The sequence below is a fragment of the Protopterus annectens genome, chromosome 16.part0 (assembly GCF_019279795.1).
Source record: "Protopterus annectens isolate FY-2018-M chromosome 16.part0, PAN1.0, whole genome shotgun sequence".
In the NCBI taxonomy this organism is placed as follows: Eukaryota; Metazoa; Chordata; order Ceratodontiformes; family Protopteridae; genus Protopterus; species Protopterus annectens.
The window spans coordinates 650074935-650090643 of NC_056750.1; the positions used below are offsets into that span (position 1 = coordinate 650074935).

Sequence of the window (15709 nt, forward strand, 5' to 3'; positions counted from 1 at the left end):
TGTATCGCACTTATGTTCCAGTACGTGTTTTAGATAAGTTACCTCCACAAAGACTGGCATGCTACTGTATCACACTTATGTTCCAGTATGTGTTTTAGATAAGTTACCTCCACAAAGACTGGCATGCTACTGTATGGCACTTATGTTACACTACGTGTTGTAGATAAGTTACCTCCACAAAGAATGGCATGCTACTGTATGGCAGTTATGTTCCAGTATGTGTTTTAGATAAGTTACCTCCACAAAGACTGGCATGCTACTGTATGGCACTTATGTTCCAGTATGTGTTTTAGATAAGTTACCTCCACAAAGACTGGCATGCTACTGTATGGCACTTATGTTCCAGTACGTGTTTTAGATAAGTTACCTCCACAAAGACTGGCATGCTACTGTATCGCACTTATGTTCCAGTACGTATGTTACATAAGTTACCTCCACAAAGAATGGCATGCTACTGTATCGCACTTATGTTCCAGTACATGTTTTAGATACGTTACCTCCACAAAGACTGGCATGCTACTGTATGGCACTTATGTTCCAGTACGTGTTTTAGATAAGTTACCTCCACAAAGACTGGCATGCTACTGTATGGCACTTATGTTCCAGTACGTGTTTTAGATAAGTTACCTCCACAAAGACTGGCATGCGACTGTATCGCACTTATGTTCCAGTACATGTTTTAGATAAGTTACCTCCACAAAGACTGGCATGCTAATGTATCGCACTTATGTTCCAGTACATGTTTTAGATAAGTTACCTCCACAAAGACTGGCATGCTACTGTATCGCACTTATATTTCAGTACGTGTTTTAGATAAGTTACCTCCACAAAGACTGGCATGCTACTGTATCGCACTTATGTTCCAGTACATGTTTTAGATAAGTTACCTCCACAAAGACTGGCATACTACTGTATCGCACTTATGTTCCAGTACGTGTTTTAGATAAGTTACCTCCACAAAGACTGGCATGCTACTGTATGGCACTTATGTTCCAGTACGTGTTTTAGATAAGTTACCTCCACAAAGACTGGCATGCTACTGTATGGCACTTATGTTACACTACGTGTTGTAGATAAGTTATCTCCACAAAGACTGGCATGCTACTGTATCGCACTTATGTTCCAGTACGTGTTTTAGATAAGTTACCTCCACAAAGACTAAATGACTTAGCAATCCTGTAGTACTGTTTATCTCAAATAAATAATTCGTGCCAAAGTCATGGACTTAACTAAATGACAAAAAAATGCATTATTGTATCCTTTGGGAAATCATCTACCCCACGGAACTACCACATTGACAATATGCCCGTAAGAGTTGAGACAGTTGTTCAGGATTTGTAAACTTATGTGGATAGTGATGTCATGTAATTTTTGACCAACATGTATCTATTTTTGTAAGAAAGTCATTCTATATTTCACAGTGTATAGGCAAAGGAACTGTGCCTAGATCTAGGGATGTCATTGTCCCCCTTTGCTCAGTCTTCATTAGGCCCCTTGGCATGCATTTGTCTAGATGCATGCAACAACTGGAACTCCCACTGAGGTACCTTACTAAAATGATACAAGGTCTAAGCAACATATCCTACAAGGACTGATTCAAACCTTCTCACTATCCTCTGCATCCTATAGACTGCTAAGAGGTGACCTATGTCTGGCATACAATGCATCCTCCAATCCATTACTGGTAGATTTATTGCATATCAGCAAGTCAAATGACATCAGAAGTACTCAGTCTTGGGAACTAAATCTCTTCTGCAACATCAAAAGAATGTTTTGGAGTGACAGGTATATCTTGCAGAGGATACTGCTGCTGTGGAACAGACTCCCCATACACAAAAACAAAGTTCATCTTTGTCCATATTCAAGCACAACTTAGAATTATCGATGAGAAACAGAAAATTTACCCCAGGACTAACCCCCTTTACTACTAATGGACAGAGGTGCTTCCTAAATGCTTTATCTCATGCATGGGTCCCCTCAAATTATCTATTGTATGACAGCAGTTATTCTCATTAGGGGTATTATATAATTATCTACCATGGCATGTCTAAGGCCAATCTATAACCAATGGATTAGGTTATTTTGAGCACTAAAAGGGAAAGTGACTAGGCTTAAAATGACCCAGTTAGCCTAATACTTGCCTATGACTCTATAAACATATAATGTTGCCTAAACACTGTAAAGGGATTAATGGTCCACAAACACCAACGATAAAGACAATGTACATTAAGCACTGCCTTTTTACTGCTACAGACATGCCCTCTGGGCAGCCTGCCATACTGCCTGCTGTCTGTTGGTGCCTTGTAGGCCATGGACAGTATTTTCTCCCTATGCATTTGGTTATTGAAATTGTGGGCATGGCATTACATGCTTTTCTTTTCACAGGGAATTTGTAACAGCCATATGTCACTGCAGCTGAATGTTACTTTATCCATATGTCACCGACCAAATATACTGCAGTGAAATATCTCACCACCTAGTGGCCTCAAGTTGTGCTAATCCCTGGTACAGAGTACTGTCACTGCACTAAACCTATGTCTCAATAACTATACAAATATAAATATGCTTGAGTTGTAGGAGGGCCTCAAGTTCTGGCATCTTTCTATTTAGATGCATAACACTGAGAAAATGCTTTAGCCAGCGTGTAGAAACCCTGGTATAATAGGTGCAAGCTGTCCTTGGTGAAGCAGGAATTCATATCTGCCATGTTATCCCAGGCTGACACATACTGAATCCCCCAGAATTACACTAACTACTTAGCCAATTGTTAAAGTTAGTTATAGTCTCTTTGTATTTAGGCATCATTTTTGGTGAAAGCAAGATGATTCTTAAGACCAGTGTCTTTCCTGAGTCCAACACATGCATAGTAAGTTCTTTTTTAATTTCTCCAAGTCTTTTGGGTTTCTAATACCATGACAGAAAAGGACCCCATTCCTAAGTCAAAGTACTATTAAAGTTCATGCAATTAGTATTGTTTCAATCTTTGATGTCTGCCAGAAGTGCTCTTCGCAGCACCCGCAATGTGCCCAGTAATGACTCCTTCTGCAATTCGTACATGTGTTGGTAACATACCTAAATACGAGTGTAGATTCTTTTTTGTAAGACCAGTTGCTCCTACTACTATTGTAAGTGTCTGAGTATCTTTCTTCCACATTGCTCTTATGTCTGCCTGCAAATCCTGATATTTTATGACTTCGTATCTCTCTGTATGCAAGACACAGTAGTCACTGGGTGTGGTGATTTCAATGATCAATGCTACTTTTATCATCTTTTCATGGATCACTATATCCAGTTTTCTAGCATCTGTCTTTTGGATTGTTGGTAATGGATGATCTCATATGATGCAGACTTCATCACTTTCTATGATACTTTGAGGGTCATGTTTCCAGTGTTTTTCAGCCACTTCAGTACCATACTGTTTGTACAATTTGCCCCAGTGCAACAGTCTTGCCATATTATTATGCTTTTCATTATACAGTCTTTCTGCCATTAGTATGTCACAGCCAGCAACAAGGTGTGCAACTGCTCCCAGTTCTGTTTTACAAAACCTACATTTGTCTGTTTCTTCTGTGTTTAATGGACTTTGAAAACCAACATGTACTTAGCCCACTATCTTGGCCGCCAATATTAACATTTCATCTCTTGGTTTGAATTTGCCTCTGCTTAACCATTCCTGCATTTGATCCTGATCAACATGAGGTTGTTCCAGAAGTTTTCTATACTTGCAACTACATTTATGCATTTTCCACATTTCTTGCCTTCTCATCTGGTCCTCTACCTTATATTCTTTCTTTTGTTTTTTTGGCACATTCAGTTGTCTGATTTTTATCTACTTCTGGTTTGATTTCCATTCCTGCTTGATGCTGATATGCAAATGCTAGACCAAGCAGGGAAGTCATCTTAGATTTATTCTCATGTTTCAAAACTTTCACTACTTTTGGGTCTCATGAGCTCAGCAGATATGTGTGCAGTCCCATGATTGCAGATCTATACATGTAATCAGTTTCAAGGAGGCACATCCCTCCTTTGGAATGGGAAATATATCATCTTGATATGCACTGATATTTTATAAATAATTTGGTGAGAATGAAGCACCCTTCTTGTTTTCCTGTCTTATCTACCCAGCACGTTCTCGGGCCAGTCAATCACAGAACAAATTGGTTTATAACTTGAATTTTGTTCCTAGATGTCAATGCTCTTTTCAGGATTAATGTAAGTCTTCTAAAGTAATGCTTACTAACTTCTATTCACATTTGTTCATGTTTTATTGTTGATCCTTTGTCAATTCTCAGATATTTATATTCTCCCTCTTCTTGTCCCAAACTGATGTTTTCTTGGTGCTGCAGTTTTCCTGCTTTAAAGGTTGCTTTTGAACATTTAGCAAGAAACAAATGACAATCTTATATCATCTGAAAAAGTTTTGCACTTGTGCTTTCAGTTCCTCATCTTATGAGCTATACAGCTTTAAATAATTGACAAAAAGAAGATGAGAAGTCTTTACACTTTGTTGTTTTCTAGAAGCCAAGTTATAGCCATGGCCTAAGTTGTTAAGTAGACAGCTTAATGGGTTAAGGGCAAGAAAGAATAGCAGCGGTGGCAGAGAGTCACCCTGGAATACCCCACTTTGAATTTTTATCCATGGGATAAATATTTGTCCTTTATCATAGCTTAATTGCAAAGTCATCTGCCACTGTTTCATTGTCACTGTAATGTAGTCAATCAGTGTAGGGTGTATTGTATACATTTCTAAGCACTCTTGTATCCGTGAATGTGGGATACTATCAAATGCTTTTTTGTAGTCAATCCATGTCATACTTAGATTCTTCCCCTTTTTACAGTTCTCTACTATGACTTTATTTAACAACAAATGATCCTTTGTTTCATATGACTTTCTTGTATTGCCCTTTTGTTCTATTGCCATAACTGAGTTTTCTTCTAAATGGCTATAAACTCTGTCGGCATCAATTCCAGTGTATAGCTTATACATCATTGGAAGGCAAGTTAATGGTCTATAATTTTTAGGGTAGCTTGGAGGTTCACTCTTAAGTAAGAACATTGTTTTTCCTGTTGTTAACCAGGTTGGTGTCTGTTGGGGTACACATATAAATAGTTCTTACTCAAGGCTAAATCTTTATGCAAAGATGTTAATATGTTTAACCAGAAGTTAGGTACTGCATCTGGGCCTGTGGTTTTCCAATTAAAGGCTTTTCTTAACTTTGTTTCAATCTCTCTGGCTGTTACTTCATCCAATTTTATATATTGTACTTTGAAACGTCTGACTCTTTCTTTTACTTCTTCTATCCATTTAGGATCTTTGTTATGTTCCACAGGATCTTCATAGATACTTCTCCAAAATATATATATTTCTTCTTTTTTGGGTGGTCTTTCAATTCTTTTTACCTTGTTTCCCAGTTCTCTATAAAACTTTTTTGGGTCATCAATAAATTGCTTATTTTGTACTTTTCCTTTATATATATCTGCTTATTTTCTAAGTTTTTTCACCTGTGCTGAGATTTTTAGTTTATTTGCAATAGTGCATGATAGATCCTGTTCTAAGACTGTGCATTGCTTTTATCACGTCTTTCTTTCTAAGTATTTCTGTTGATCTGTTCCCTCTTCTATACCCTTCTAACAGTGACACTTCTTGTATTAATTCTATATAGTTTTATCTATTTGACACTTCCATGGTGGTATTTGATTTCTCCCCTCACTACCTTGTGTTATTGTGATAGAATGCTATGTTATTAATTTAGCTGCACAGTAATGTATCCTGTTTACTTCTGCTGTATTGCATGGATCTCTGTGGACAGTCCTAATTACTGTGTTCATTTGTTTTATCAAACTTCTGACTTTTTGGGGTTTATTGACCTTCTGCAGTCTATTTCTTTCATTGATCTTAATATGGTTATCTACCTTTATTAAATCAAGCAACTCTTCTCTTACCTTATTTTCTTCTCAACTAAGGGGCACATTTTTTTTGTTTTCCATTTCTATAGAAAGTTCTATAGCATCTTCCTGTGGTATGTTCTCTTCTGTATCCAGGATGCACTTGATCTTTAAATGTCAAAGTTCAAGTACGTGTTGCTTTTTAATTTAGTTTAGTTTTCTGGGTTTGTGTTTAGATTAGGAAGTTGGACTTTCATCTGGACATTAAGCAAACATCATCGTCTTTGTTAGGAAAAGCAGGAGTTGCAATAATTCTGAGATTTGGATACAGCAATTAATTAATATGTTTTTTCATTTTAAATATAATACTTTTGGGTTAAATATAGTTTACTTCTTAACTCCACTAATGGAATCAAGGTACCGTAGTTTTCTTTATTGTCTTAGATCGGTAAAGTATTTAACTTTTAGTATTTAAATATAGAATTTGATTCTTATGTCGTCAAATGTAAGGCATAAAAAGTCAATTGAGAATCTCATTTTGAATCATTTAATGTGTTCCTGTTAATAATCTTGGAAGTCTAAATTTGATTTATATGTTGCAGGAGTGATACTGTCACTGAAAAACCACAAATGGAATTTTGATATGCTGTCCTGTACTGGCCTACTGCACCATCTAAATTTGTAAGTATTTATAACTTTTAGAAGGATGAAAGATATAGTCAAACGGGTCTATTATATTCCTTTGTTGGCTAATATTAAAAATATTCCTCAACTTTGTGAAACTGTGAAGTTGTTTTACTTGTACATGTAAAACCCTTTCGTGTTTTTATATAATTTACTGCATTGAATATATTCCATGCATTGTTTTTATGCCTATTGCACAAACATTTGTCCAACAAATGGCTTAGCCATCCTGCAGGAAGGTTTGTCCCAAATAAATAAATGGTGACAAAATCATGCACTGAAACTAAATGCCAAAAAATGCATCATTATATCCTTTGGGAAGTCATCTATCCCAGAGAACTACCGTATTAACAGTATACCCCTAAGAGTTGACATAGTTGTTTGGGATTTGGGAACTTATATGGACAGTGACCTAACATTTGAGAAACATGTGTGCATTGTTGTAAGGAAGTCCTTCTGTAGTGCACAGCTTATAAACAAACTGATTGTGTCTATATATATATATATATATATATATATATATATATATATATATATAAAGAGAGAGAGGTCTATGTTCGCACATTGAAAAAAAAGTACAGTGAATGGTTAATAACTGAATGTTAAACAGTGAAAGTTTAACATACCGAAAAAGCTTAACAGCGAAAAATAATTCATTGAATGGCCATAGTTGGCCGACATCATGAACATAACCAACAAAGGTTGTCTTCACCCCACACCCCCCAACTATATATACCAACTTTAGGATCACACTACAGTGGGGAATAGGGCAAATTTACAAAAGGTTTCCTTCACTTACCTTATGCATTGTGGTACTTCCAGGTTGTTGGCCACCTATGGGTATTCAGTGAATTATTTTTCACTGTTCTGCATGTTCAGTATATTAAACTTTCATGGCTTAACATTCAGTTATTAGCTGTTCACTGTAATTTTTTTTTGATGCACAAACATATATCCTATATATAAATGTATTATTTAATAGACAAGTCAAATCAGGGCCTAACAATTGGATTATAATTTTAGTAAAACTTATATTATCTGTATTATTATTTACTTTTAATCTAGTTAATGTTTTTCATGGTGTCTCAATTTTATGTCTTTAAATATTAATGGGTGGAATAATAGTATTAAAAGTGAGACATTAATTATTTAATAACTAATAAAGTACAAGTTCTAATTTTTCAAGAAACTCACTACAAGAGGAACTTAAGTGTTTTAATATGACTAAATATGAAAATTTATCTCTCTCATTCCATACACAAATTAGAAGCAGGGTAGTAGCTATTTTGTGGAAACAAAATCTGATAATTCCAAAAACTATGTTCAAATGTAATGAAAAAGATGAGATGTTTTACCATGTCAATAGCTGAGTTTTAAAATAGAAGTTATAGTTTTGCAAACATTTATTGTACATCTGGAATGGGAGTTAAGAAGACAAAACAATATTTGGAATTCCTTCTTCCAGATATGAAGGGGAGCTTAATTATGTGAGGTGATTTTAATTGTGCATTTGATAAAAGTGATATGATTGCTTCAAATAACCGAGGGATAGCTGCCTCAACAAAATCACTTAATAACTAAGTCAATCTTTTAAATATGAAGGATATGTTTAGACTTAAGGAAAAGGACTATCTGATTAATTCAGATTATTCTCATGTTTTTGGATCTCAGTTAAGGATTGATAGAGTTTTTGTTTCACCAGATGTATCTACAAAAGTTTATAATTCCAGAATTATTACTTGTCCAGTCTTTAACCATAAAGCTCTTAAATGCATTAACGCATCCCCTTTAATAATGGTAGAATGCCTGCTTATTTAACTAAATTTAAGGATTTTCAATAATAATTCAATAAAGAACTTCAAGTATTTTTATCTATCATTGATAATGGTGAAACTAATAAGACATTTTTTGGATCCTTACCTCTCTTTTTTGGTGTTGACTACAAGTTATTTGTTTCTATGTTTATGGAAAAGTTGAAGGTATGTCTTCCAAAACTGATATGTAATGATCAGACTGTTTTATCTCCAGGAGACAAACTCAAGATAATGTCAAAATTTAACTTTGTTAAATTATGTTAGTAATAAAAAGTTAGATGTAACACTTACTAGTTTAGATATAGAAAAAGCATTTGATTCTGTGAGTTGGGATTATTTATTTGTAGTATTGGGGTATTTCACTTCCAAGAGTTTTTTTTTTAATCTGATTAAATGCTTGTATGTTAATAATTTAGATTATGTTAAATTAGGCTAATTTTTGTCTCAATAAAGAACAATTTAAAAAGGAAGAAAACATAGATGCAAGTTATCCCTTCTGTTCTTTCTGGTAGTCATGCAACCTTTAATAGAAGCTATTAGACAAAAGTATAGAATTTCAGGGATAACTGTATGTGATAGATGCAAATCAAAGTCCTACTTATTGCTGTTAATGCATTATTACCTTTAGCAAATATTGATATCTCTGTTATGCTCTTAACTTGTTTAAAAACATGTGTGATGATATCTGGATTATCATTTAAGAAAAATAAAACTAAGTCTTAACTAACAAATTAAATAATGGAGCTGTTGATGGTTTACTAAATTATGTAGGGGTGATAATGATAGATTTAAATAGCTAGGAATCATAATAAAGTTAGACTTGGAACACATGAGAAAATCATCCATCCAACCATCCATCCATAACCCTTTTTCCCATTGTATCACTTGAGGTCAGGGTGTCACTTCAACAGTTACACTCAGCTACAACCTAAGTTCACACAACTAGATGGCTAGTTATGACATGGTACATAAGGAAATCCAATTATAAAAAAAACATTGCTTTCATTAATTCTATCATCACTAGATGGGACAAAATATTTCTCATTTTTTGTGGATACATTTCATCTTATTAAGATGGTCCTACTACTGAAACAGTTTTATACTGTACAAACTGCTACCCTTTCCAGACAAAAATCATAAAATTCAAATTTGAAATGACTTGTTAAGATTTATATTGGGTATAATTATCACATCAGACCATGGATTAAAGGAAGATTACAATTTCCAGAAACTATCATGTTAAAACCGTAATTCATTGGGTACATAATGTATATAGGACAAACTGGAAAGATATGTACATGGCATATTTCCTTTTACTGTTAATTTATCTATTGCCAGTCTCTACAAAAATCATGACATGCTACTCTGTGATCACACTGTTTGCGTCTTATTTTTACAGCTTTAATTGTTTCATCTATTACATTTTCCCATGGCTTTACCTAGTAATATTTTATCACTAAATTGTTATACCATACTTTTCTTTCTTTTTCCATATCATTGACTTTTATTTTACACAAAATAAAATTTTCTTGGTAACATTCTATTTCTTCATTTATATACTGTTTTTCACCATACCCCAACATTTATCATACTTATATCTATGCAATTTTACTGCTAATGTCTCATCTTTTTCATTTATCCACTTTATCATTTTGTACAAATTTAATGAAGTAATATATATTACTGGGTTAATTAAATCTAAACCAACTTCGTCTTTATTTATTTATAAACCTCCTCATTTTACTGGGTTTAATGTATAACCCCATATGAATGAAAAAATTATGTGCAACAATTCCTTTTCAAATACTTTTGGCAACATAAATAGACTTACTAAGTATGCTATTTTCCCATCAGTGTTGAATTTATCAAATAAGCCTTTTTTTCTGAATGATAATTTGGATGTTCTCCAGAAAAAAACAGGTTTGTTTTATTTCTTCTATTGTGTTTTCCCCACTGAAGTCTACTTATATCTTTATTTTATACTGAACAGACATTTCATTTACTGTAAAATATATACCACATCTTTACTACATCATCTAAACCCTTACTTTTCTCTTTATTTAAAACCATCCCTATCACCTCTAGATATTCATTTGTTAAATTATTACTTCTTTTATACATTTTCTTTAATTTTTGCAATTATCATACTGCCATCTGCATATGTTAACAGGACTGGAATTCTTAACCCTTCGGGTGTTATATACCCCTCCTCCTTTATTTTATAATTTATTTCACATACTATCACATTCATAACTAATGAAAAGGTAGACAACTCATTGGGCATCCCTCACTTGCATCATTCTTCATATGTACCTCTTGGCTTAACCAGCCATTTACAAGTATTTTTACTTTATTATTCCTATACACTAATATATATATATATATATATATATATATATATATATATATATATATATATATAATTTCCTAATGTTCTCACTTATATTATATTCCTTCATTGTTACATAAAGAATTCATGTCCATTTTTTTTATCAAATGCCTTACTAAGGTCTCCTGTCATGATTTTTGTTTCTTCTTTCATATTCATATCATCTATCATCTTTCTGCTCCATAGACACCTGGATCAAAGAATCAGACCTCCTATTCAAACCCAAGAAAACTAAGTTAATGTTTTTTACCTCAAAAAGTTGCCAAAATCAAAAACATTTTTTACCGTAAATTCAGCAAATAATACTGCCATTGAAACTGTAACTCAGAGTAAACATCTAGGTGTTATAATAGATGACAATCTCAAATATGACCAGCATACACTGCACACCATTAAATGTACTCACCAGAAACGAGGTTCCCTTTATAGAATCAGTGGATTCCTTATAGATACTGCAAGAAAAACTCTAGCCACCACCTTCCTATTTACTTTCTTATATACTGCTCCTATCATAATAAACTTAAATGATATTCAAAGAAAGAGCCTTGCCTCCTGATACAATAAAATAGCTAAATATTCCACCAATCTCCCTCATAGAACCCATCATTGTCATAGCTTAAAGCAATTAAACTAGCTTGAACTATGCAATGATCTAACACGTTCACAACTAATTAGAGCATGCACATTTGTTCATCCAGAAAAAATACTCCACTACATAACATTACCGACCTACTGTCCAGCAAGGGACCTCTGCTCTAGTAATAAATTCAAACTACTTGCAAATAAGTCAAATAATGTTGCAGGAGACTTTCTCTACTCCCAATACATTGTTAAACTCTGTAGTAGTATCCCCACACAAATAAAACTTTCCGACAAACTCAATAATTTTAAACCACTTCTTAACCAATATCTTAACCAGTCCTGGTCCTGCACATGATCATCTGAAGTTTGAGACTTTGTGTTCACTGTCTGATACTCTCCAAATATTCTCCTTAAACAGAATATACCCAACCTCTCACTGAATTGATTAAACAATTTTTATACATAACTGTTGCCTTTACAATCCACTAAGCTGCATGTGGGCTTTCTGTTTAGTAACTTCCACGTCTGTAAAATCTTAGAATTTAAAAATGTAACTACTGTTTGTGTATAAATATAACTAGAAATATAACTACTCTGTATTTAGCTGGAACTTAGTATAATGCAATGTAAGCAAATGGAGCTTTACTCCCTGGGCTTCTGCTGAAAATGGGTATTATCCAGTCAGACTTTCCTGGTAAACAAAGACAAATAAATAAATAAATAAAAATCTATATTTTATCTACCTATCATTAATAATTTGTTACAATCCTTCCCTTTTATACTATATATACTATCTTCCATAATATTTTCAATTTTAGTTTTAGATCTCTTTTGTATTATTTTCATAAAAATGTCATAATCATTATTATTTAATACTATCAGTCTCCAGTTTATTCACAATTGTCTTCTATATTCCTTCGTCCATATGAGTTTAAGTATTCCATTACATAATTCTTTATACATAAAACCTTCATTTAACCATTCATTCAAAATCTTTAAAAAATATATACATTTTTCCCAGTCCTTTAAATTTTTATACATTTCATACCCTATTCCATCTGGTCCTGCAGCTGAATCATCTATATTTACTTGTCCTAATACATTATCTAGCTCACATAAAGAAATCACCTTTTCCAACTCCTTACTCACTTTATTGGTTACCTTTTTTTACTTTCCATGTTTTTTTTTTCACTACCATCTTTTGTCTTAAACATTTTTGTACTGCACCATTCATAATTTTTCCTTGGCTCTTTTTATTTCTCCTTTTACATTTTTGTTTTTATTTCTGTCATTAAACTACCATCTTTCTTTACTAATGTGCTTAAGTAACTCAATACTTCACTTTTTCCTTTAAAAAATATCTTTGCTTATATAACAGTTCTTGTGTTTCTTCTTGATTTCTTCCATAGAATTATTTTTCTTTGTCAAAGTACTTTCTACTTTTATGTTATAAATCTTCCAATGCATCATTATATGTCCTTTTATAGTTTTCTCTCTACTTTTCTCACAGTATATTGTAACTTTAAAAAAAATCATATTTCACTTAAATATCATCCACCATTCAGATATATTTTTTTAAATATCCTTAGAGTAATATGATCTTTCCATAACTGTATTGCTAATCTCTTTCTTTATTCATTTATTCCATGCTTTCTCATTTATCCTTTTTATTCATTTGCCTATTTTTATATACTCCTTGTTTTTCTTTATTTTTAGCCATATTGCAAGATGATCAGAAAATCGTATTTCAACTCCCTACCCTTCTACTGTAACTAAACCTTCTATTATAAAATAATTTATTTCAGTTCTATACATAGCCCTTTTGTAAGCCCATGAATTTTTGTCCCAAAGTTTTAACTTACCACATATTATAACCTCTAACATTTTTCTTATATAATTTCCTTCCTTTTTACAACTCCCTCTAAAATCCCAAAGTCTCCTGTTATTATATTTATCACTACATAGTCTAAAATCTGATGAAATACACCTTCCCTTTCTTTAGAATTAGTGTAATCATATAATATTATAATTCTGCATACCTGTTCTTTTCATTTTAAATCTACAATAGTTAACTATCCCATTTTTGCTAAAGTTACATCTAATATCCTTATTGAATTTCTACAGAATACAGCTATTCCAAAACATCTCTCATTTCACAAATTCCAGATTATCTTTCCTCCCCATAGTTTCCCTGTTTGTAATCATTCTTCATTTGTTAAAACTCTTGTGTGTTCTAATATAGTTACATCTACTGTACATCACATGTATTACGCCACTCCAAAATCCATGTTCTTCTTATTGTCTTCTTAGTACTATTCACATTTACAGAGAACACAAAATTTTTCATTTTCCCTTTTCCTTAGAATCATGGGTTCATACGTTCATTGCTAATTACTAGATGGGCTGCCATAATGGGCCATTTTAAGCCTTGCCAGTTTGCCATCCCAAAGTTAAGATTCAAACACTCTACCTTGTATCTGTGAGTCAAACAACTTAACCATTATACCAACCCCAAATCATTAGCTATATAAATTATTTTTCATCCACTTCCTTTCATTTATAAGTTGTACTTGTCCCTTTAATTTTCTTTCTCTGTCTTTTACCGTTTTACCAATAGAAATATTTCTTATTTTACTATCTCTTAATTTGTCTTCTTCTTCAGAAGCTTTATTCTATGTCCTGTTTGTTATTTTTCTCAACTAATTTCTCTTCTGTTTTTACTACATCTAAAATTTCTTCTCTTTGTTCATTTTTTCTTTCTTTTTCTTTTGCATTACTCTCATTTTCATTTCTGCAATCCATCCATAAATATCCAATTTTGTTACATTTATGACATTTCACTTTACATTGTTGTGTCATGTCCAATTTCCCCACACATATAACATTTTCTTTTTTTCACAGTTACTTATCAAATGTTCTTTTTTTCCACAAAGAAACGTGTTTTGGGTTGTCCCCAGTATTTTATGACATCCTTACCCCCACCACTCCCCCCACATTTATCATGCTTGGTATAGTTTTTCTTTCTACTTTTAACACAACATTACAATCCCATACACCAGTCCATAAACCCTTTTGATCATACATTTTTCCAATGTCCAATACCTCTTTACATAAAGTTTTGAACTATCCTTTCAAAGTCTCTTCTTCCACCTCTGTTTGAAATTGTACATGCATTTTCTTTTTTGTTTCCCTGTTAAATGCTTTTATTACATAAAGATTCCATGGGTTACAGTCATTCATTTTTCATATTCTCCAAGGAAATTTTCCACTGAGAAAATAGTCAAAATATAATGTCTCAAAATGTCTCTTTGTTAATAAGAATGAGTGCTGTTACCTCATGCAATTTTACACCCAAATGAGCTATTAAATTTTCCCATACTTCATACTTGTCCATTTCTTTGTCTTTACTCTGAAATCTTACCATGTACTTCTGTTTTTCATTTTCTTTTGCCTTTTTCTTTTCTAATGCTCCCCTTTTGTCTTCTTTTACTATATTCGCATATATTTTCTTTTTCATCTTATCAATATTCTTCAGGATTGTCTCTGCATCCTTATTTGTATTTTCTCCATAATGTCCCGCACGACATATCTCCTTTATTTTCGGGGTGACTCTGCACCACCATTTCTTTAAGTAAATTATCCCATAGCCCTCCCAACTGGAGAGGTAATTATACACCCATCATTTGCCGACTCATCTCCATTAAACAGATTTCTTGAAACATATCCTCAGAATCCTGCATATATTCTCTGGTCTAGATATTGGCTTTCTCCTCCATTTCTCTCACCATTCAGTTATCTCCTTATCTCTCCATCTGCCTCTCTGTTTCTCTGGGCCACCTCTGTGCCTGGAATTGTAACAGGAAGTGCTCATGCAAAATTTGTCCCACTCACAACAATGATGAATAGGGGAAGTTACCTGATGCCCTGGCTAAATTTCCTCTAATATTATAAATACAACCTCTGGTTTCTTCCTGAAAAGAGGTTCTAACTTAGTGGGACTAACCTAGACAACAGAGTATAGCATAAATAAAAAAATGGAATGACTTAAAATGTCTAAATATTCAAATAAGTGGAAATTGATGGTCACTCTAGAGAAATGCACAATAATCCTTTTAGAAGGACACAGCAACCATGTGGGAAGTATTAGCTTGGTGAGTGAATAGCATGGTAGGAAGAATCTAGCATAGGAGGAGGAATCATGCAGTTTGACTTTCCCAGTGGAGACCAGGGAAACAACCACACATTGTGGTGTAAGGGTGGGCAGGCATCAAATTGATGTTAGCCCCCCCCCCCCCACAAAAGTAAGGAACACTTTAGCTCTGATAGCTATTCTACCTCTCACACTTGGGTTGTT

At 33.4% G+C, this 15709-nt stretch overlaps 1 long non-coding RNA gene across 1 annotated transcript in view; it reads left to right on the plus strand.

The window, feature by feature from the left end:
* LOC122790803 overlaps window positions 1-15709 on the plus strand; it is a 533667-nt gene that overhangs the window by 385568 nt on the left and 132390 nt on the right. The window contains exon 4 of the long non-coding RNA XR_006363042.1: window positions 6489-6567. This is a non-coding gene — a long non-coding RNA (uncharacterized LOC122790803). The remainder of the gene's footprint in view (window positions 1-6488; window positions 6568-15709) is intronic.